The sequence below is a fragment of the Phacochoerus africanus genome, chromosome 5, assembly GCF_016906955.1.
Source record: "Phacochoerus africanus isolate WHEZ1 chromosome 5, ROS_Pafr_v1, whole genome shotgun sequence".
NCBI classification, from domain to species: Eukaryota; Metazoa; Chordata; class Mammalia; order Artiodactyla; family Suidae; genus Phacochoerus; species Phacochoerus africanus.
The window spans coordinates 124,747,210-124,770,868 of NC_062548.1; the positions used below are offsets into that span (position 1 = coordinate 124,747,210).

At 50.4% G+C, this 23,659-nt stretch overlaps 1 protein-coding gene across 2 annotated transcripts in view; it reads right to left on the minus strand.

The window, feature by feature from the left end:
* The window catches only part of VSNL1 (visinin like 1), a 110,013-nt gene that overhangs the window by 6,757 nt on the left and 79,597 nt on the right, over positions 1-23,659 (minus strand). The window lies entirely within an intron of this gene.

Genomic DNA, 23,659 nt, shown 5'->3' on the forward strand with positions numbered 1-23,659 from the left:
GGGCTTCTTTTTGAGAGACATAAGGAGCTGTCTTCTCAGAGCCCATGGGGTGTGGTGGGAGACAGGATGGACACAGGCGCAGAGGAGGTAAGACGGCCGGGAACGAGGCAGCGGCCTCGCCCTGGACACGCGTCTGGGCGTGTCCCAAAGAGCAGGGAGTTCTGATACTTGACGCTCTGCCCCCAAAGCTAAAGGACAGTCTCCAGGGGAGCCACAGGACGCAAAGCAAACGAACCTCATACCTGCCCTCCAAACAAAAGCAAACCACGGGATGTTTTAAAGTAGAGAAGGTCTGTGTGTGTTTCTGGATGAAGAAATCCAGCAAATCCAAAATCCAGAGCAGAGCCCCGTGGATATAGCCGGATTCCTGTTCCTGCGTGGGTTTTGGCATTTGCCAAGAGGTTTGGGCATGTGGATGGCCGGGGTCATGCCCCCCGCCCCCCAGGCTGTCTCCCCTCTCTCAGTGAGCATCCTGACCTGGGACCTGCTGAGCCCTGCCATCCGCTCCTCCTACCCAGAGAAGCACATTGGACAGTAGAAAATTTCCCTCCAGAAACAAAATAAGCATTTTATGTAAAGATCCAATAGAGGAGGCGCAGGGTCAAGGCAAGCGTTCCAAGGGCAGGAGCTGCCCTAGGCTTGTACTTCAGCAGCTCCCACTTCCGGATGCCAGGGTCTGTCCTGGTTGCTCTTGCTGCATAAGAACCCCTCCCCGCCAAAACGGAGTGGCTTAAAATGGCAACAATCATTTTATTAGCCTCAGAAAGCAAAAAGTTGACAACCTCTTCTCTTCTAATCAAACAACACTCTGTATGAACTTCTTCGCAGAACAGATACTGACTCACAGACTTGGAAAAACTTACGGTCTCCAAAGGAGACAGTTTGGGGGGTAGGAGGATGCGCTGAGGTTGTGGGATGGAAATCCTATAAAATTGGATTGTGATGATCATTGTACAACTACAAATGTAATAAATTCATCGAGTAATAAAAAACAAAACAACAACAACAACAACATTCTGTGGCTGCGAAGGGCAAGTTTCTTCTTTGCTGCGTCACTGTCTAAGCACATCATTCATTTTTGCTACCCTTCATTTTTCATCATTCATCGGCATCCACGGAGGCCTTTTTCTCCTCAGGCCCCGTCTTAGGTGCTCAGAGTCCCTGGGTACTGGGGCCAACGTGAAATGACCGGTGGTCCTGGATTCTGACAGGAGCTACGACAGAGCAGGGGGCCAAGTGTCCCCTAAGCTCAGGCCTGGGCTGTTGCTTTCGAGGAGGCAGGTTATGGGGAGAAAAGGCTTCCTTCCTCTTTCACCTGCTTGGCACGTTTCCCCTGCAAACCTCCCCCCCACACCCCACCCACAAGTGCCACTTTCGGGCTTGGGCACTTGAGAACAGGCTGCCAGGCGGTGAGCTTTTAACTGAGCGATTTTGAACCTGAAGATTTCTAAGCAGGTACCTTTGATCCTCATGTGCTCTGAACTGCTTTTCACGCACAACACTGATGGGGGTCTTTTGGTTTGTTTTTGTTTTGTTTTTTTCACCTCACAACCACAAATTCTCCAACTGGCTGGACACCAGTTGTCCTACCATCCAACTTAATTCTGACCCAGAGGTGAAGGGTCAGTCCCACAAGACTACCCCTGACCTGAGATGCCAGTCACAAGTCCCAGGTCCCTGCCTGTACCTCTGAGACTGGTTATAACATCGGAGAGTTCCCACAATCCCTTCCTCAGGTTGGATAATCTGCTGGAACAACTCACAGAATTCAGGAAGACACTTTCTTTACTATTGACCAGTTTGTTATAAAGGATACCACCCCACCGAAGGGATGCATAGCGCAAGGTACGGGGATGCAGGGTGCACAGCGCTTCCACGCCCTCTCTGGGAACACCACCCTCCCAGCACCCCGATGTGTTCCCCAGCCTGGAAGAACCCTGAGCCCTGTAGTTTAAGAGTTCTTATAGCCTTTCCATTATGCAGACGTGATTGATGAAGTCATTGGCCATTGGTAACCAAATTCAATCTCCAGACCCTCCCCCTCCTTGAAGGTCTGGGTTGAGGCTGAAAGTTCCAACTCTCTGATCGGACATCTTCTTTCTGGGACCAGCCCCCCAAACCCTGCCCCAATCCTGGCGCTATAGGGGCTCCCAGCCAACAGTTATTTCATTGACATGCAAAAGACACTGTTATCACTCCAGAGATGCCAAGAGTCTTAGAAGCTTTCCTGGCAGGAATGGAGGCTAAGACCAAATATGTACTTCGATTTTTTTTTTGACCCCCTCCCCCCCTCCGCTCTTTTTAGGGCTGCTCCTGGGGCATATGGACGTTCCCAGGCTAGGGGTCAAACTGGAGCTATAGCTGCCGGCCTACACCACAGCCACAGCAACAGGATCCACTGAGTCATGTCTGTGACATCCTTAAATCACTGATTGAGGCCAGGGATCAAACCCGTATCCTCATGGATACTACTCAGGTTCATTACCACTGAGCCATGATGGGAACTCGCTAAATATGTATTTCTTATTCTATCACAATATTATATGTGTCTGTGCACGAGGGGTCGTCCTCTCTCTCTCTGGAGGTGGTGGGGGGGGGGTGTGCTGTTTGCTGAAGTGCCAGCTGCCTGGTGTTCAGGGGTCTTGGGCAGCTGGTAACTGTGAACCAGCCTAAGAACAGAGTGAGCCCCCTGGTGGATTCCCAAGTCTCCTTCAGGCTGTTTACCTACCAGCCTTTCCATAAGCAGTGACACAAGCCCACTGGGTATTATTTTTCTCCATCCGTGTAGATTTCTGGTGGTGCAATGATTTACCTATCTTATATCTCACAACATAAAGGTAAGCTGACAGTTTTATCTATAAAGAGTAGGGCACCTTAGGTCAGGATATTAGACATTAATATAGATCTGGAAATCGTTGAGAAAAAAAATCGATTGTTAAGTTTTGAGTTTTAAAGTTACATGTGCCTTGCAGAAGGTCTGTTTACCGACTTGTATGGCCAATGTGTTTACTTTGGAAGAACTGAGTCTGTGATCAAGATTCACAATTAATACCACAATTTTCGGTGGTATTAATAACCTAAATCTCTTAATATAACAGAAAAAAGATCTCTAAGGTTGAAATGTTTCATATATATAATTATATATATTTCACTTAAGGCTTCATAGTTCAGGCTGCTATAACGAACTCTCACAGACTGGGCAGCTAATAAGCCAACAAACATTTATTTCTCATAGTTCTGGCAGCTGGAAGTTCAAGATCAGGGTCCTGGTGAGGTCTCTCTTTTGTGCTGCGGATTGCTGACTTCTCACATTGTCCTCACGGGGCAGAAGGGGCAAGGGGACTCTGTGGGGTTTCTTTTATAAGGGCACTAATCCCCCCCAAAAAAATATAAAAAAAGGAGTTCCCGGAGTTCCCGTCGAGGCTCAGCAGAAACAACTCTGACTAGCATCCATGAGGACACAGGTTTGATCCCTGGCCTCGCTCAGTGGGTTAAGGATCCTGTGTTCCTGTGAGCTGTGGTGTAGGTCGCAGACACAATTCGGATCCGGTGTGGCTGTGGCTGTGGTGTATGCAGGTGGCTACAGCTCCGATTCGACCCCTAGCCTGGGAACCTCCATGTGCTGTGGGTGTGGCCCTAAAAAAAGACCAAAAAAAAAAAAAACCAGCCATATAAGGGCACCAATCTTATTCAGGAGGGCTCCACTATCATGACCTAAGCACCTGCCTCCTAATACCATCATTTTGGGTATTAAGTTTCAACATACGAATTTTGGGGACACACAAACATCCAGCTCATAGAAATCGGTTTGAAAGAAAATAAATTTAGTTATGAAATTTCAGGAACTGCATTAGCTAATCTAACATAGCTCACTGTCAAAAAATTTCCAGCCTTTCTTTTATGCCTATGTACACACGCACACACATGCACACAGTTTTTCTACTTTTGGTCAAAAATTTTAAAGCAAATGTATCCTGTATTTCCATTAAAAGTAAAAACAAAAACAAAAACAAAAACGACCTCATCTGGGAAGCAACTGCAGATGGTCAATTACTGCCCAGTCAGGACTCCCTCAGACCCCAGAAGCTGTGCGCTGTGGTTCCTAGAGGCATCTTTTGGGGTTTGGCACCGGCAGGGCAGCCGGCCCCCCTGAGGGTGCCTGAGAGACGGCTCCTCTGTGAAGAGCAGAGTTTGGAGGTGGAGCAAAGTTTGCCCCAGGTTCTGGCCAGCTTAACTCTGGGGGTGCCGGTGAGTGGGCTCGTCCCCCGGCTCCTGAGCCCGGGATGATAGCTGACCGAGCCCAGGGCCTGGAGGCAACTTCCCAGGCTTTTCTACAGCCTGCTTTCTCAGGTCCTGTCCTTGCCCCTGTGCTGCCCACAGCCCTTTTGCTCAGACACTTGGGGGCTCAGAGCCTAGCAGGTTGGCAGAAGGTGGGGCCAGGAAGAGACTTCTGGCCCTGCTGATGAGACCCTGACCTCAAGGCCACATGGTGATCTGTCCCCATCCTACCACAGGAACAATCCTGTGTTCCAGATATGCTCTGAGGAAATGGCTTCGAAAGGCTGCCGGCCTCGGACCCAGCTACCAAGTGCAGCATGATGTCTGTAGGAAAATGCCACCTTGATGCTGAAAACCAATTCACAGGTGAGCTGCAAGGGCCAGCCCTGTTTCTAACTTGGGGCAGGATCACCCGTTTGCGGAAGCCAGATGCAATTACCTGCCAATCCGTAAGTGCCCCCTGCTTTCCTGCCTCTGTCTGCCCTTTGTCTGTGGGACCCTGGCCTACTGCTCAGTTCTACCTCCTATTGTTTGAAGTCCAGCCAGCTGCCACCTCCTCCGAAGCCCCTTCTCTGCAAACACATGCTGCTGTCACCCTTCTCTCCTTGGACTGGTCAGCCCTGCGCATGCAGCGTCACTCTGCTCTGTGCCCCCTGCACTATCTTTGTTGACCAAGTGAGGGAGCCTTTGTTTGCAGGAAGCCTGCGGTGGGAGGCGCTTCTGAGGATGAGCGCCTCAGAAATGAGGACAAAGGAGTTGAGAAAAGGCCAACCCCCTGAGGCCTCCCGGTTCTGCTGAGCTCAAGCCAAGACCAGTAGAGAACAAGGAACACACAGCCCTCCTGTGCCGTCCCAAGAGAGGAGAGGGAGCTGAGCTTTCTAGACAGGCCCCGGGGACAGGGCTTCTCAGCAGATTTGCAGGGGGTGGAGGGTCTGGCGTGGCAGAGAGCTGGCACATATGCCCGTCTGTCCTGCTGACTGACAAGGGTGGGTGCACTTGCCCTGTGGCAGTCCCTGGTCTGATTTCTGGAAGTTTCTGAGATAATTCTTCTGGGCCATACATCTTTCTTTCCCGTGGACCTCCCCTCCCCAGGATGCGCGGAGATGAGGGCGGCCTGTGGTACCTGCCGTCTGTCGTGGGGTGCTGCTGCAGAGCAAGGTCATACCCAGGCCTCCTCTTCCTGGAGAGGGGCTGGAGGGAGAGGGCTGCCGGACCCTCCACTCAGACTCAGCAGAGCCCAGTCAGTGGGCACAGCCTGATCACGTGGGCCGTCTGCAGAGCTGGGTCACGGGCAAGCTCCCCGAGCCCACTTGGGCTCTGCTTAGGGGAGTGGGCTGAGCGTTCCCAGAGATGGCTTCAGTCAGTGGGTGCCTTCAGCCAGGGCCTGGTGGGTCAGGTCTCCCCCTGTTTCTCTCCACCTCCCAGCGCCTGTCCACTTTCCAGCGAGAGGATCCATGGAGGGCCCCCGCTTCTCTCTCCACCAGAGCCCCCAGCACTGTGCATTGATTCTGGCCGGAGTCTCCTCCTCCTCCTGTCTCTAGTCTCCTCCAGGTTTGACACCCAGGCCACACCGTCCTTCCTGCAATGTGGCTCCGACGGTGTCATTTCTCCTCACAGAAACACTCAGTGGAATCAAACCTAAGCTCCTTTGCTTGCCATTCAAGGGCTTCCAACTTGACCCGATATGCGCCTTAAACACGATGTGTCCTGCTTCTCTCTGCTCTCAAGCACAGCCCCCAGAGGCTCGCTGGCACGCACTCCACTTGAACTTCTCGCCCTTCGTGACGGCCCCTGCCTGCAGCCTGTCGCTCTCATTCCTCTGCTTTGTGCCCCCTGAATCTCGGCTGTCTTCCCAGGTGTCACCAAACCCGCCCTCTGCTTTCACGCTTCAAATGCCTTCTCTCTCTCATGCCACCTCGCCTTGGCCAATCAAGAAATCCCACCTTGTCTTTAGGTCCGGCTCAAATGCTCCCCCTTCATGCAACCTTCATGGCTGGACGGACTCTCTCCCTCTGCTTGGTTTGTGCATCACTGGTTTCTAGACGAATCTTTCCAAACCCTCTAGCCCGTGTCCCTCCCAGCCTGTGAGTTCTGCGAGGGCAGAGGCAGTTTGCTCCTCTGCTCCTCCCGGTTCTTTGCTTGGGGCCTTCCAAGGAGAAGGGCTGTGAATTCCTGGTGAGCACCGACCGGGTCCCTGATCTCGTATTTATCCTTGTGTCTTCGTATCTGTGGTTGCGTCACTTCTTTTAGCAGCTCCCCTTCATCTGTGAAACAGGAATGCTGCCTTAAACTTAACACATTCATGTTCCCAGGAGGGAAGAGAAGGGTTTTCACAACTGAATGGTAGTGAAAAACATTTTAACAGTCCTCACTACAAATGTTAACTCTCCCATCCCCAGAATTCCCTCGTCCCCTTCACTGCTTTATTTCTCTCCAAAAAGCTGACTCTCATACACATATTTTAATTATTTATTCATTGTCCTTCTTCCTCCATGAGAAACATAAACTCCATGAGAACAGGAGTCTTGGCTGCTATGTTATTTTGTTCCCTGTTTAAACGACACATAGTAGGTGCTCAATAATTACTTAGTGAATGAAGGAGTGAATTAATTTCTTTTGACCCTGCCCTGTGTTAGGGAAGTACAAATCTGACTCCATATTGGATCTATTTCTTCTGCTTTAACCTTTGCATTCTGTTGCTTTTGCTACAAAGTTAATGTTGCCTTTAGCCTAAAATATATAGGATAGCCCCCCCCCCCCTTCTCAGGCCCTGACTTTCCAAGGTATAACACTTTTCCATTCTTCTAGAGATAAAAAGTTGCAAAACTTTTATCTTGTTGAGAATAACATTTGTCTTGTTGGTGGTTTACAGGCACATCATGACCTGACTTACACGGACAGTGGCAAGAACAAAGGATTCCTACTCCAAGAAGAACCAACCACACCTCTTCCACTTTTACTATAAAAGAAGCCTGAATTCTAACCTGGGGAAGATGGTCCTCTGGGACCCTAGTCCCCCATCTTCTAGGTCAGCTGGCTTTCTGAATAAAGTCGCCATTCCTTGCCCCAGCAACTCTCAATTTATTGGCCTGTCATGTGGCCAGCAATACAAGCTTCGACTCAGTAACAGTCCTTCCTGATGACGGTACTGCAGGGCTGTGATCAATTACACCTTCAGCATCTCTTAGACTCTTCAAGGCAACTCAAGAGGATGGTTTGGTTCTTCTTAACTTTTACTTGATTACAAGGAAGCAGGTTTTTAGGACAGAGGTTTAGCACCACCTGTCCTTCTTATTTATTTAGGGGATTATTTATTTAATATCGATTACTGAACTGTGAATTCTCAGAGTACCCAACCTATTTATTCATCATTGTATTCATTCTGGGAATAAAACCAGAAAAAAGACAGAGCATTGAGGACAGCAGGGAAGTAACTCGTGGTTGGTTGACTCTGCAGATGTGGCCCTGTGGCTATGGAGGGCCAACTGTACTTGGCCAGTTTACATAAGGGATTTAAGCATCTTTGGATTTTGGTATTTACAGAGGCCCTGGAACCAATTCCCCATGGATACAGAGGGACCACTGTATATGAAACATAAGGTAGAACCTTTGGGAGAAATTTTCATTTGCCTCATCATTTGTGGGAACACTTTCACGATTTTCACGCAGCACTAGAGTGGGCTCACTTCTAGTACTTTTAACGTGTGTTATTTCATTTAATCTTTATAATGAAACCTGCCATCATAAAGACCCTGTTGTGGACGAGGTAACAAGCTTGAACTGTCAAGGCCTTTGCCCAAGGTGCCTGGCTGGCTATGGGAGAGGCAGGACTTGAATGCAGATCTGTCTGGTCATTTCTGCTACATCTTTCTGTTTCCTTTAATCAAGTATTCACTAGGAAATACGCCTAAATCCACATCTGATGAAATGAACAAATTTGTCGCCTTATGTAATTCTTAGCTTCCATAGCCTCTAATACTCGAAATCCTTGGCTGTGTGTATTTATCGCCATCTCCTGGCAGAATGTATGTACTACATTAAAATTACTAAAATGCCACTGAGGGATATTTTTTATGATTCGTTCATTCTTTAACTCAACAAACAGTTATTGAGCAGTTACTATGGGTCAAGCACTGTGTTGGGTGCTGAATAAAGTCTAAAAAAGACACAGAATATTAACGATAGTGGGGGAAATAGATACTCATCAAACAACTACATAAGTATAAAATTACACTGTGTTACAAGTTTGTAGAGCCACAAACCAAGGCACGGAGATGATCTTATGAGTCTGAAACTGAACAAATACTTAGTGCGCAGATTCCCTCTCCCACCCTAAGATGCAGGCAGCTGACAATTCATTGCTCTTCCTTGCAGCTGAGGAAAGGACCCAGAATCTCGCTTTCTGGGATTATACAAGCCTCGACTGTGACCAACTGGCCTCCACATCCTTACTCAGAACCGACTGATGTGCAGAAGAAAATCCCAGGAAATGCTTGAGAACTCTGTCTCTCCCCAGGGAGACAAGAGAAGACTTTGCACAATTTAACCAGCCTGCTCCAGAGCCATAGCAGAGGTTTTCCTTACAGATAGTGGGCCAAGCCCCACATTTCCATCTTTTGAATCATCTATCCAGTTGTGAATATCAGAAGCTTGTTTCCCGAAGAGATAGCGAATGAGCCCAGACACCTCATGCTGAATATGCATCTGTACCCCCAGGACCCCCACTCCCAGTGCAGCAAGGAGTGCATTCAGCCATTAAGAAACATCTTCAGGGAGTTCCCGTCGTGGTGCAGTGGTTAACGAATCCGACTAGGAACCATGAGGTTGCGGGTTCGGTCCCTGCCCTTGCTCAGTGGGCTAACGATCCGGCGTTGCCGTGAGCTGTGCTGTAGGTTGCAGAGGCGGCTCGGATCCCGCGTTGCTGTGGCTCTGGCGTAGGCCGGTGGCTACAGCTCCGATTCGACCCCTAGCCTGGGAACCTCCATGTGCCGCGGGAGCGGCCCAAGAAATAGCAACAACAACAACAACAACAACAACAACAAAGACAAAAGACAAAAAAAAAAAAAGAAAAGAAACATCTTCAGAGTTCCCGTTGTGGCTCAGTGGGTTACAAAGCTGACAAAGTATAGGTGAGGATGTGGGTTCCATCCCTGGCCTTGCTCCGTGGTTCAGGATCCGGTGTTGCTGCAAGCTGTAGTGTAGGTCGCAGATGTGGCTCGGATCCTGTGTGGCTGTGGCTGTGGTGTAGGCTGGCAGCTGCAGCTCCAATTCCGACTTCAGCCTGGGAACTTCCATATGCCACAGGTGTGGCCATAAAAAGAAAAAGAAAGAAAGGAAGAAAGAGCGAGCCTAAAAACACCGTGTTGGCCTCCCTCACTCCAGGCCTCTGCACCATCTTGCTGCCGTCCCATCCTCCTAGAAGTTGTACTAAGTTCAGAGAAAACGTCATAACATTTCCCTCAATTTGATGGAGGATCCAGATCCCTTAGAAGTTCCCCACCTGACCTTCAGGTGGGAGGAGGGTTTCACAAGCCGGGCCTTGGCCTTGGCCTTGGGCCCACCGTGATGGCTGAAGGCAGATGCGCTGTGTCAGGAGGGAGGGGCAGAAAGACCTCCGAGCACGTCTCTCTCCCGCTTCCGGCTGCTGCCAGGCAGCCTGCGACCTCAGAATAGATTTCTGCCCATTAGTTGGCCTGAAATAGAGCTCATGATGGGATCAAAGAACAGAAGAGTATTCTTGGACCGCTCTGCTGCTCACCATCAGGGAGAGGCCTGCCATCCAACCCCTCACAAGACAAGGTCCCTTTTAAAACGTCCTCACTCAGGTCAATTCGGTTTTCCTTTGCTCTCAAATGTCAGAAGCCTACCTTGTCTGGTTTAGGAACCCACCAAAACGGAATCCCCTCCACAAAGGTCGAGTTGTAAGAGGGCAGAACAAAGCTGACTCCATAACGCATCTGTTTCTTTAACCTCTCTATCCTATTGCTTTTGCTACAAGTTAATCACTAAGGGATCTTGCCTGTTACTTAAAGTATACAGAATGGCCCTCTTCTGGGAACCCTGAATCCTATGCCAGAGCTTAAGCTGAAATACCTTTGTTTAGCTCACGGGAAACATCCTGACCATCCTGGGCGTGGATGCTGGAAAGAAGAAATTTACACGACCCCTCCGGAGTCTGGCGGGAACCAGGAAATATTTGCAACAACTTATTGCCACTTTCATTTTACCTCCTCGCCTCACCCTCTTTCTTCCATAAAAGAAACTAGCATTCAAACTGGGCAAGACGGTTCTTTGGGATGCTAGTCCACCATCTTCTCAGTCTGCCAGCTCTCTAAATAAAGTCACTATTCTTTGGCCCCAAAACTCATCTCTCAATTTACTGGCCTGTTGTGTGGTGAGCAGTATGAGCTTGGACTCGGTAACAGAGTCTTCTCTACAGCCCTCCTGAATTATGGCTACTCTGCCTTCAAGGTCATCTCCCCTCACCTCTGCTGGACTTAGCCAGAGGCCTCCTCTGGGTGACCGACCTGGTTGAGAACCCCCTCTCCAGGCCCTGCTACTAGAACAGAAGTTCACGAGAGCCTATCAGGAAGCGAGGCCGTGGCAGGTCCTTCTCATGCGCTGCTTCAGCTGGTTCTTTAACACATTTAGGACTTGGGGGCCATCACTGCACATGAAGTACCTGGCATAAGGTGGTCCCACGAAGGAAGGTGAGCGGGCCGGGATCAGACCCAGCTCTGCCGGGGAACGATGCTGCCTCTCCTGCACCTGCCAAGTCTGCCCGGCCTTCAGCACCAACATGGAGCTCCATCCACCTCCTCTCCCAGGATCTGGAAAGGCATTATCCATCCCTCTGCTTCCTCCCCAGGGGCTCCTCCTACTTATCACTATGCTCCCAGGAGCCTCAGTCCTGTCATCAAGGCTGCCTGGGCTGCTGCAGACCCACAGGGAGTGGGCATCCACTATTATGGACAAAAGGGGCAAACATCTGCCCTTCATGGGGGACCCCCCCCACCGCCCCGGTCCATGCAGCAGGAAGGGCTGGGCCCAGGGCAGGCAGGTGGGATCTGGGGCTTCTAGCTCGGGGGCAGGTGCTGCGGTGGGGGGAGCGGTGCCAACCAAACCCCTGAGTCCGGGGACAGCAATCAGCCTCCCTCCGAGAGCTTGGCTGTGGCCCTGCTGGTGCTGACACTCTGCCCTCCCCCCAGGGCTGCAGGAAAGTGATGTGCTTAAGAGAAGGCAGGACCCCCCCCTCAGGCTCACGGGATGTAGAGGTGAGATGTGAAGCCAGTTCTGTCTCCTTCTGTGATGCTGGCTAAGTCAGTTAACCCATCCGAGCCTGTTTCCTCATCCACCAAATGGGGCAATAATCATTAATACATACTAGGTAGAACTATTGAGAGAAGTGCTAAGGTTGGAGAATACAGAGGACCTCGGAGGCTGCAAGGAGCTGGGCCCCTGGGGGTTGGAAGCTGCCTCTTCCCTTTCCTTTTCCCCTCAAGTGTGGCGAATGCATCCTGTCCCCTGATGCTCACAGACAGCACCTGGCTGAGCAGGGGCGTGGAGTGGGGTCTCAGCGCACATGCCCTGGGCTGCTGGCCAAGCTGGTGCCTTTGAAGACTGACTTGGTATTTGGTTTTGGCCTTAGTCTCACCATACCCACCAGGCCTCACCAGTCCCGAGGGAAATGCACAGGCGAGCTTGCTCATGGCCACTCCCATAACCGCCAAAAGCATCTAATTGCTCTCGGGACAAGGAACAAAATTATCCCTGAGGCTCCGTGTCCAGCTTCTGGTCCACCCCTCTGCCCTCTGGGCTTCTTTTATCACCTGAGACCTTGCTGGCCTCCTAGCCACAGCTGTGGGACCTTTGCCATGTTGTTTTGTCTGGAATGCTCCTTTTCTGCCCCAGCCCAGTTAATGCCTGTTCCTTCTTCAGACCTTGATTTAATCTTCATTTTCTCAGGAAAGCCCTCCGTGAGCCGTCAGAATACGCCTGCCCCCCACCCGCATTACACATATGCACGTCACCAAGTCTCATCCGTGGTAATATTTGTCAGAATTGTGAGGAAACATTCACAGGAGTTGTTGGATCAAGGGCTTGAATGGACTACAAGCTCCATGGAGGCTGGGAATGCCTGGTTTTGCCCACCCCTGTGATCCCTGATGCCAGGCACACGGGGGTGTCGGAAGAACAGGTGACTCAGCAGAGCAGGTCTTTTTTGAGCCTGGGGAGACAGCAGCAAACCCACCCAATGACCAGTGACAGGGCTGAAATGTGTTCCGAAGGTTGTCTTAAGTCAGCTGTGCTAAAGAAGGCTCTCCACTTGGCCTGAAAACATGTCATCCCATTACTGCTTTGGCCGATGATTCACGAGGGTATGAATCACTGCAGAGAAGTACATGCACTTGGTCATGAGGATGGGAACGGGAGAGAGAGATTTCCCCTTAATTAGAAATGGTGAGTCCAAAAACCGTTCTCTGCCCAAGTGTTCATTCAACAGATACTCCCAGGAGCCCGGTTGGTGCCAGACTCTATACCGAGCTCTGTGTGGGCAGGAGCGCGGGTGAGAGGAGGCAACAGAGAATAAGAGCAAAATATAAGAGCCGGTCCCTGCCTGCAGCAGATGGAACAGATCAAAGGTAGAGGCAGCCCCAAATGTGAGCTGCCTTCCACACGTGGGCTCCCTGCAAGGAGGTTAAAGACACAGCTGCCTCCCGCTCCCCTGTCCCCCATGAGGTCACCCAGACCCTGAGGTCCCTTCTTGGAGCTGCCCCTTCAACTTACCCTCATGATCCCTCAGGGGTCTAGTCTTTATCATAAGACAACCACTATTAATTCACGGTTCTTCTTCGTCTTTTTTTCTCTTCCGTTCTTTTTACCGCCACACCAGTGGCACCTGCATATGGAAGTTCCCAGGCTAGGGGTTGAATTGGAGCTGCGGCTGCCAGCCTATGCCACAGCCACAGCAACAGTGAATCACATCTGTGACCTATGCTGCAGCTTTCAGCAATTCTGGATCCTTAACTCACTTCGTGAGGCCAGGAATTGAACTGCCAACCTCACAGAGACTATGTCAGATTCCTAACCCGCTGAGCCACACCAGAGCTCCAACAGTCTGTTTCTTTTAAAGTCAAATTTTGTAGCTTTTTTCCCCCCACCGTAAGTCAACACTAAAATCTAGTCACAAAAGTGAGACTCTTGGGTTCTCAACCCACTGAGCCACAACGGGAACTCCTAACTCATCGTTCTTGTATAACTACATCTATTGGAGAAGAAAATTATTCTTGAATTAATTTCTAGAGAAGGGAGTTTGCCCCTTGGGTTGGGGAGAGCAATTTTCATTTTTGTCCTAGGCCAGATCTCTTATATGCAAATTCCCCAAGAGGCTCGTGAATTCCCAGAGAAGTTCTGTAACTTTCTTAGAGAAAATAAGACATAGGCAGTAGAAATCCAGACTCCTAATTTTCAGGTCTCCCTCACTTTAGAAATCTCACCATGAGAAAAGCCAAAACTGCCTCTTCTTTAAGGGAAACACTGTGTTTTGCTCTTTATTGTATCCTCACTGGTTTTAGATTAGGATCTGTTACACTGCAGCTGCTTTATAAATGCTCAGGGTGGGTCAAGGAAGCAACTCATTGCAGAGAAGCAGATGCTGGGCTTTGTCTAGAGGGGACTAAACACTAGCCATTCTGCCTCTTAGGACTTGCATTTCCCTGGATATGGGATAAATCAGATAAGCTTCAAAACTCCTTTTAGCCATCATGTTTTATTTATTTTTTCTGGTTCTGGGAGTAAAATTGTTACAAAAAAAGAAAAATAAGAAGAAGGAGGAGAGGGAGGGGGAGATGGAGTGGGGAGAGGAAGAGGAGGAGGAAGAAGAAGGAGAAGGAGAAGAAAGTGAGAGAGAGAGAGAGAGAGAGAAAGGAAGGGAGGGAGAAAGAAAGAAAACAATGTATTTGACAAATGGGTGATATTTTCATGATTTTAGATCTGTTGTTAGTCAAAGCACCTACTCCCCCCTTGTGTTGATAACTCCTAATTACAGGATCAACCTTTGGTGATTATATCTATAATATATGTATTTCTACATCTATATCATCTCTCTATACATACATTTATTTCTATCTCTATTTATCTCCATATCTAAATTGCATCTCTCTCTCTATAACATATCTGTTTCTATCTTATGTTTTTATCTCTATATAGCATATCTCTAGCTCTGTAACATTTCTCTTTATAACTTTAGTTCTCTTTGTATCTCTATCATATCTCTGTCTCTATTGTATCTTTCCTGAAAGCTTCATGAGCTTCCATTTAAAGTCAGTCTGTTAGATTAGAAAGAGAGTGTCTTGTCAATTTAAAAAGGAGCCCATCTTTCAAACTAAGCGAAAGGGGAGGACCTGTGAAGGTGGTTGGTGGGAGGCTGGTTGTGCGGGGAAAACGGCAAGGGGATCCCTCACCGGACAGTTCCCTTCCATCATCCCGACTGAAAGGAGCAGAGCAGCAGACGTTGCGACTCGTTCTGAAGCCGGTCATTTATTTCATCTCCCAGCTCCTCCTGGAGTGAACGGTCTATTCAAGATCGATCCCCAGGAGCTCCTGTCGTGGCTGATTGGAAACGAATCCGACTAGCATCCATGAGGACGCAGGTTCGATCCCTGGCCTTGCTCAGTGGATTAAGGATCTGGCATTCCCGTGAGCTGTGGTGTAGGTCGCAGATGTGGCTCGGATCCTGCATTGCTGTGGCTGTGGTGTATGTTGGCAGCCACAGCTCCGATTCGACCCCTAGCCTGGGAACCTCTATGTGCCGAGGGTGCGGCCCTAAAAAAGCAAAAACCAAACACACAGACAAGATCGATCCCCATTTCACAACGTCATGGTGACAATGATGAGAAGGGGCAGCCTGGCTGCTTCTCAATTAAAATCCTGCACAGCACCACAGGCCACCAGGCCTGCAGCCCCGGAGAGAGAGAGCTAGACAGCACAGCTCAGCTGGCAATGACTGCCTGAGCGCGGAGTTCTCCCTGGAGAATCTGAACATGTTTGTGAGAAAGGACCATATTCAGGGCCCCAGCCTCAGCAGAGGGGCCCTCCACTTCCTGGAAAGAGGAATCTTCCTCCCAACTTAAAAATGTTTCCCGCAGTTTTTTACTGTCCACCATTGCTGACATATCTATAACTTCTCCCCAAATTGTTCCAGTCCCAGGTAGTGCCATCTCTGCCCCCAGAGGTATAGGAAAAGGTCTGCTTGCAGCCCAGGAAATAAAAGGAACAGATCATGTGGAGGAATGGGGGGGGGTGTGTGCCATGGTGGGTGGGAGTGTGAGGTTTGTGGTCTGATAGGTCTGGGATTAAATATCAGTTCTGCTGTTTATTACATGTGGGAACTTGGGCAAAGGGCTTTGAATCTGTTTCAAAGCCTGTGTGTAATGAGCAGGGGGAGAATTGGCTGCTGGGCCAGGATCTTTGGGATTTAATGGGGGAGGCATTGGGATGGAGTCAGGATGCCTGGGACTGGGTCCCAGTTCTTCCAGCACTGAGCAGCTGTGTGATTAAGGGCAGTGGGCTTTCCTTCTCCCATCAGACCTGGTGATGATGCTGTGCAGATGAAGAAGATGTATGTAATAATCACTCCTGCACAGTGCTTGGCTCACAATAGGTACTAAGCAAATGAAAGATGCTGCATTAGTATTGCTACCATTTGTGTTTCAGCAAGGCTGTACCGTATATGCGTTAAGAATATGGAAGCTGAGGAACACTGAAAATGCACAAAAATTCTTTTATAAAAAATACATCAAGGGATTGGTTAATACTCACCTACTACATGTACCCTTGAGGTGTCAGGTTCTGGGCTAGGAACTGAGAGGGAGGTGAAAAAGTGTAAAATGCGGCCTGGGGGGTTTCAGTCTGCTTAGGGAGGGGACCCCAGAGGAACACCCAATTTTTTTTTTTGTCTTTTTGCCTTTTCTAGGGCCACTCCCGTGGCATATGGAGGTTCCCAGGCTAGGGGTCCAATCGGAGCTGTAGCCACCAGCCTACGCCAGAGCCACAGCAATGTCAGATCCAACAGATCCAAGCCACGTCTGCAACCTACACCACAGCTCACGGCAATGCTGGATCCTTAACCCACTGAGCGAGGCCGGGGATCGAACCCGCACCCTCATGGTTACTGGTTGGATTCGTTACCCATTGAGCCACGACGGGAACTCCCACACCCAATATTAAATGTTAACTAGCAACAGAAGCAGCCAAGGGATAGGAGTGCTGGTGAGGAAGGTGAATCCTGGTGAATCTAGAATTTCTCTTTATTACCTTCAAGCCCAGACAGAACCCAATTCAACCAGAGTCCAAATTTGCTCACACCCAGCAGTCCAAGTGGAGGCAAAACATTTTTGCAGCATGAGAAATCCTGAGGAGTTCGGGCCCTCCTTTGCCCCCTAAAGTAGCAGGATATCCCACCTCCCCAGCCAGCCCCTTAGCAGAAGAATGCAAAGACCAGAACAGACCATCGCAGCAGAAAACCCCCAGGCCCCTATTTTCAGATCTTGCTGGGCTGCAGAGGCCTGATTCCAGGAGGGGGTCTTATTTACCACAACCCAGAGTTTGGAACCTGCCAGGGGGAGGCGGAGGGTTTACCTGAGAAGGGCCGAGAGAAACACCAAGAGTCAGAAGTCAGGGGTACACAGAGCAGGAACATAAAACTGACAACAAGGGCAGCCCAGCCAGGGCATCAGGCCTCCACCACTTCTCCCTTCAGAGCCTGGGAGACAGAGGTGAGCGGCTTCGGACACAGTCCCTGGGGTAGGGCCTCTCCTCCCAAACTCAGACTCAGATTTCCCTCTCCCTGGGGAGTAACCCCAGCAAATGCAATCTAATTCTTGACTCAGTTTTCTAGAAGGACCAATTTAGGGATTAGATCTCAGGGCACAAGGGGAGACTCGGGCAATGTCCAGACAATGAGGACAAAGATGAGGAGCCACAGAAAGGTAGGTAACATGGGTCAGACCTGCAACTCTGCTTTCTAACCTGTCCTGCAAAGCGTGACCCCAGAGCAGACAAGGGTCAGGGTCCAAATTCTGATTGGGCCTCTTATTGGCTGTCTGATGTGGGGAGAGGGCCTGAGCCATCTGGGCCTGTTTCCTCTTGTGCAGAGTGAGAGAGCTGGCTCTCTCAGAGGCCTCGAGCGCCTATCAACTCCTGTAATTTTTTTTTTTTTTTTTTTGTCTTTTCTAGGGCCACACCCGCAGCATATGGAAGTTCCCAGGCTAGGGGTCTAATCGGAGCTGTAGCCGCTGGCCTAGGCCAGAGCCACAGCATCGTGGGATCTGAGATGCATCTGCGACCCACACCGCAGCTCACGGCAACACTGGATCCTTAACCCACTGAGCGAGGCCGGGGATCGAACCGGCACCCTCATGGTTACTAGTCGGATTCATTAACCATTGAGCCATGACGGGAACTCCTACTCCTGTAATTCTAAATCTGCACAACTGACAACATTACACTTAACCGAAGATGCCGATTTAATTAACAACACTTTTTTTATAGCACTTCCTACGTGCCAGGACTGTTTAAGCACATGGCTAATATTTCCCCATGTAATCCTCTAACGACCCTTTGACACAGGCACCACTGCTAGCCCATTACAGAGAAGAATTAACAGAGGTGCAAGGATATTTGTTAATTTGCCCAAGGTCACAGCCCAAGCTAGCTGGCAGAACTGAAGTAGTTTTGCTCCAGAGGCTAGCCATCCCGCTACATGCCTCTGATATAACTGACATGGGAACTCAGACACCAAAAAGGACAAAAATCCCAATTCTGTCTCTAACCCTCACCGTGTACCAACAGTAGACCATCTGCATCCACTGCAGTTGGACGGATGCAGCCGAGAAGCTGAGGGGAGGTCAGAGGACTTTCCCAAGCTTCCCATGGGTCAAGTCACTTAGAGATTGCTTAGGGGTGAGGGTTTTGGCTGGAGCCAAGGGTTCTTAACTCCTCAGCATCGTCCAGGGCTGGGGGGGGGGCGGTGATGAGGGACAGTACCTGTGAACATGCTGCATCAATTGTAAGGACCCATCACTGCGCGTTTTCCACGCTTAGCCTATGGGCCGTCAGCTCAGTGCTGTGCGGGGCACTGCAGTAGGCGCGGTGCTGACCTGACAGTGTCCTGTTCTCCCTGCTGTGGCCAGAGCTGCGCTTCTGTGCACGCAAATTTCTTGTTAAAATGCAGATTCTGATTCAGCAGGTTTGGGAAGGGGCTGCGGGGGGCTGCGCATCTAACACACTCCCTCGTGATGCAGAAGCTGCTGGTCCACAGACCTCCCTTCGGGAAGCAAGGATGGAGACTCCGGGCATTGGGGATGGAAGGAGGCAGCCGGGCAGGCCTGGAGAGGTGAGGGGAGGTGTGCTGCGGGTAGTGGGGCTGACTGGGCTCTGAAGGTGTCTGGAGGGAAGGTGGCACATGTGCATTTACATTTGTGGCATGTTGGGAGGCAGCCCAAGGGAGGGGGTGTGGAAAACAAACCCAGGGCGTGGGGAGATGCGCAGTGAGTCACGGAGTCGACCTGGGTGATCCTGCCGAGGGGTGCGTGGGGGGCAGGAGGCGGGAGGGGGCGTGGGGCCGGGGCTGAGGAGACTGAGCTGGTTCAGCCTCAAGGAGCCACCTCCTCCAGCCCTAGTTGTTTATGTGTTAGATGAGGCGGCAGTCCTGATTCCTGACAGGGAAGCTCCCCTCTCGCTTTTCCATATTTATCTCTCAGCAGGGAGGGCAGAGAGCTGCCTTGCCTTCCGACAGCCAGGCTCCCCGGGCTCCCCTCGCCAGGCTCATGAATAAAGATGTAGAGCCTCAGAGGACAGCCCTCCAGGCCTTCCCCACGAGAGGGGAGGGTGAGGGGAGGGAAGGGGTAGGGGAGGGAAGACCCCCAGGGCTGGAAAAGAAAGGCCGGCAGCCCCAGGTGGAAGCGTGGGGATGAGGGCCGGGGTCGGGGCAGGGGTCTACAGATGAGCCTGGAGCACCCACATTAATTCTCCTCTCTGTGCCTCAGTTTCTCTGCCTGGAAATCAGAAGACTGACCAAAATGGCCTAAAGTGCCTCCTTCCAGGTCTGACTTTCAGTGATTCTACCATAAAGAAGGGCAGAGGCTTTATGATGGTTAATTACACCTTCCAGAGGAACCTTGTCTGAGAGAAAGGCTGCGAGCCACCTATGTCATTTGAAATGACTGTACCAAAAAATAATAATATCTGTCTTAAAAAAGACTTTTAAGACGTTCTAGTAACATTTGGCCCACCATATTCAAACCACATCATTATGTTACTTTCAGATGTAATCAAGATTAAAGTCATTATGAAATATTTGGCTTTTTTGGACACGGTTGTCGTTGAAGTCGGTGTGTCTGTCCTGCTGGGGGCCACATCTTAGTTCTTACCGGCCACATTCAGAGTGCTGGTGGCTCATTGCTACCAAATGGGACCTTGCAGCTCTGGACAGGGCACACAATGCAAAAAAGAATGTGTTTTAATTACCTAAAACCGAGAAACACAGGCTATTGCTTTACATGAACTCTGGGAACACGTATATGTCACAGCATAAGCGTCCGCTCGGTCAGGAAGCAGAGGTTTGTGTGTTAACCAGGAAAGCTGGGAGCCTCTGCGAAAAGGCTAAGATCTCTCAGGCCCAGTAACAGGGTTTCTTCCCGCCCTCAGACACCCCAGGCTTTTGGACCAGCTGGCCTGGGCCTCCTGCTGACATGTGGGGCTTTATTCCAGATCCGGGGTCTAATGGCTAGTATTTCCCCATCCCGGCTCCATGCACAGGGAGCGCCTCGCTGTAAAGCCACGGGCTTTGCAGAGTGTTTCTCAATGGTCCCTCTGGACAGGAGCTCTCTCCAGCACATCCTGACCCTCCCAGAAAGATCAGTATATTTTTTTACCTTCTCTGAGAAGCAACAGGGGAGACAGCTTGGCTTAGATTAGGGACTGAGGGGAGCTCTGAAGCCATAGTGGCTGCTGCATCAAACCCCAGCTCCACCTCTGCAGTGGCTATGTGGCTTTTGAAGAGGTCACTTTGTTTCTAAGCCTTAGTTTCTGGTGTGAAAAGATCAATATCAGGGTCGGGGGGCGGGGGGTGGTGCACTAGCTTATATATGGTGCCAGGTACATGGAAGTAACTTAAAAAAACAACTAGCTTACCTCTCTTCTTCCTGCCCTCAGGATCACGGATATCTGTGTTTCAGAATCTACGTTACTGTTTGTACCATCTCTGACAACAAGAACCTTTATCTCAGAGAAGTGTAACTGACCACACATTGATTCGCATCTTTGAACTTGACATTGATTTAAGGGTTTTTTGGTTTGTTTTTTAGGGTCGCATGTGTGGCATACGGAAGTTCCCAGGCTAGGGCTGCATTGGAGCTGTAGATGCCAGCCTACACCACAGCCACAGCAACTTGGGATCTGAGCCGCATCTGTGACCTACACCACAGCTCAAGGCAACGCCAGATCCTTAACCCACTGAGGGAGACCAGGGATAGAACCTGAGTCCTCATGGATACTAGTCGGGTTTATTTCTGCTGAGCCAAAATGGGAACTCCTTGATTTAAGTTCTTTTATCCATGTTTTAGGTCCTTTTTTTTTTTTTTTTTTTGGTGTGCCCGAGGCACATAGAAGGTCCCAGGCCAGGGATCAAACCTGAGCCACAGCAGTGACTCAAGCCACCTGCTGCGCCACAAGAGAACTCCCTTTTACCCATTTTAACCTAATTCTCCCAATGGTCCTATGAGATGGTGCCCATAGATGACTCTGAGGCACAGAGAGGTTAAGTAACTTTCTGAAGGTCATACAGTAAATGGCAGAGTGGAGGTGTAAACCTGGGAAATCGATCTGCCGAGCCCTGGGGATGACAAATTTTGCCCCTCTGCTATACCAGAAACAGGACTGCTAGGAGAGAGCACTTTGGACCTTAAGCTCCAAAGGCAAGAAGCACGAACCAGGGTGGAAGCTTTTAGGGCAGCCGGAACGATGATGGGAACCCAGATCATCCTGCCAAGGCAAATCCCATCAGCAGGTATTTATGAATTTTTCCATTTTGCCTGCCACCTGTTATCAGCCATCCCGGCAGCTTCCCCTCCACCCACGTCTTTCTGTTGGGATTCTATTTTCTGGAGCATCATTCCCAGCACATCCCTGAGATTTCTGGCACAGCACCAGCACCCTGACTGCACTATCTCTGGGGTGGTCCCTCTGTTGGCCGCACACTTGTGCCCTCAGTTCAAGTCCCTCCCAAGGACCCATCCCCTCTCTAGGGGCACTTGCGGTTGCAGCAGCCAGAGAGGTATTTAATTCCCAGCTCTGCCCAAGGGCCTGTTGCTAAGCAGCTGGTGCACGCTGAGATGTGTGGAAGGAAACCCTCGCGGTGACAAAAACAAACCCTCATGTGCCCAGAGCCACGTGCACGCATGCCTCTGTGTGTGTGTGTGTGTGTGTTTAAAAGAGCTGGAGGGAGCTGGGGGGCGGTGACCTTTCCGCCCACTCAGGCCCAGCTGTCAGCCAGCGCTTGTCTTGGGGACGGATTCCCTGTAGCAGGACCCCAGAACAACAAGGGAGCAGCAGGGAAGCTCGGGGTGGGGAGGGGGATGGGACATGGAGCTAAATGACTGGAAAGCAGCGAGGTAACCATTTGCTCGCCTTTGGTATTTGCCCTCCCAGGGGGGATAAAAAACAAAATACAAAAATACCTGTCTTCCCCCATTTCAGCTCCTACATGAGGACCTCATTCTCACGAGGTTGATCCCAACTTCCATGCAGAGGCGCAGTGAGGGTGTGGGACAGGAGAAGGGGCCACAGTAAGGAGCCCCTCTTTCTGCCTCTGCGTTGCAGGGCATCTTCCGGGGCCTGAGCAAGGCCACACGTTGCCATTTTATTTGTTGCTCCTGCCCAGTGCAACGTGTTGAGAAGACCCAGTACAGAGGCTTAGAGGGAGGGACAGAAGCCATACTGCTCTCCGTCCTGGTCCACTGCAGCACAAAGCTGGCTTCTAGTCTTGGCAGGACCTTTCACATAATTTGTGGGGCCCAGAGGAACATGAACATGTGGCCCCCTTGTTAAACAATGATTAAGGATTTCAAGATGCCAACAACAGAGCATGAAACCAAACGCAGGCCCTTGTAAGGATGGAGCCCTGAGCTACTGTGCTGGTCGCACACCCATGAAGCCAGCCCGGGTCCTGCCTCCCTCTGCTCTGCTGTTAGAATGAGCCAGTACTTCAGCAAACCTATACCCCTTTCTCATCTCTCCTGAAAGCTCTCCGATGTCCTCACCACCACAGGCTCCCACTACCTTAGGAATAAAGCCACCCTGCTTAGCCCAGTCGCACAGACCCTTCTGGGCCTGCATCCTGCAAATCTCTCCAGCCTCATTTCCCAGCCCACCCGTGGGCACCCCATGCCTGTAAGATGCCCTGGAAATCCTCCCAAAGTGTTCTTTCAAATTTCTCTCTCTCTCCACCAGGTATATCCCTTTTCTCTCTCACTCCTTGCTACTTCCATTAGGCCTCCTTGCTCCAGGGCCACCTCCTCTGAGCTGTCTTCTCAGACTGCTCTCTTTTTTCAACCTCAGAGCCCACTCTTCCCACCCAAGCTTCCCCTCTGAGTGATGACAGAGCCTCCCTTGTATCAATGTGTACAGAACGCTCACCCATCATCATTGGCACGGTCTGTTCCAAGCCTGCCTCCTACTCTGCTATGAGGTCCTCAAGGGAAGCGTCCAGCCTGACTCATTTATGTGTCCCCAGTGCCTGGAATACAGCGGGTGCTCAACCAAAAACTTTCAATCAACTTAGTGGGTGAAGGCAGCCCTCCACCAGATCTGTCATATACAGTTCTGCTGCTGTTTTCTTTTTTTTTCTTTTTTTACCTGCTGCATATGGAAGTTCCCAGGCTAGGGGTTGAATCGGAGCTGCACCTGCCGGCCTGCACCACAGCCACAGCAACAGCAATGCCGGTCTGAGCCACATCTGAGACTTATGTCGCAGCCTGTGGCCACGCCGGTTCTTTAACCGGCTGAGCGAGGTCAGGGGTGGAACCAGCATCCTCATGGATACTGGTCAGGTTCCTAACCTGCTGACCACAATGGGAACTCCTATTGTTATTTTATATTAACTATGAGATAATTTTTACATGCTGATTCCACATTTCCACTTTTTTTGGCCATGCCCAATAGGTAAATTCCTGGGCCAGGGATTGAACCTGCCCTACAGCAGTGACAACGTTGGATCCTTAATCCACCGCGCCACCAGGGAAACTCCCTCCACATTTCTTTCATGATTCTTCTCCATAGAGTGATATGTTCATTGTATAACTGAAGGAGATTCATTGTTGAT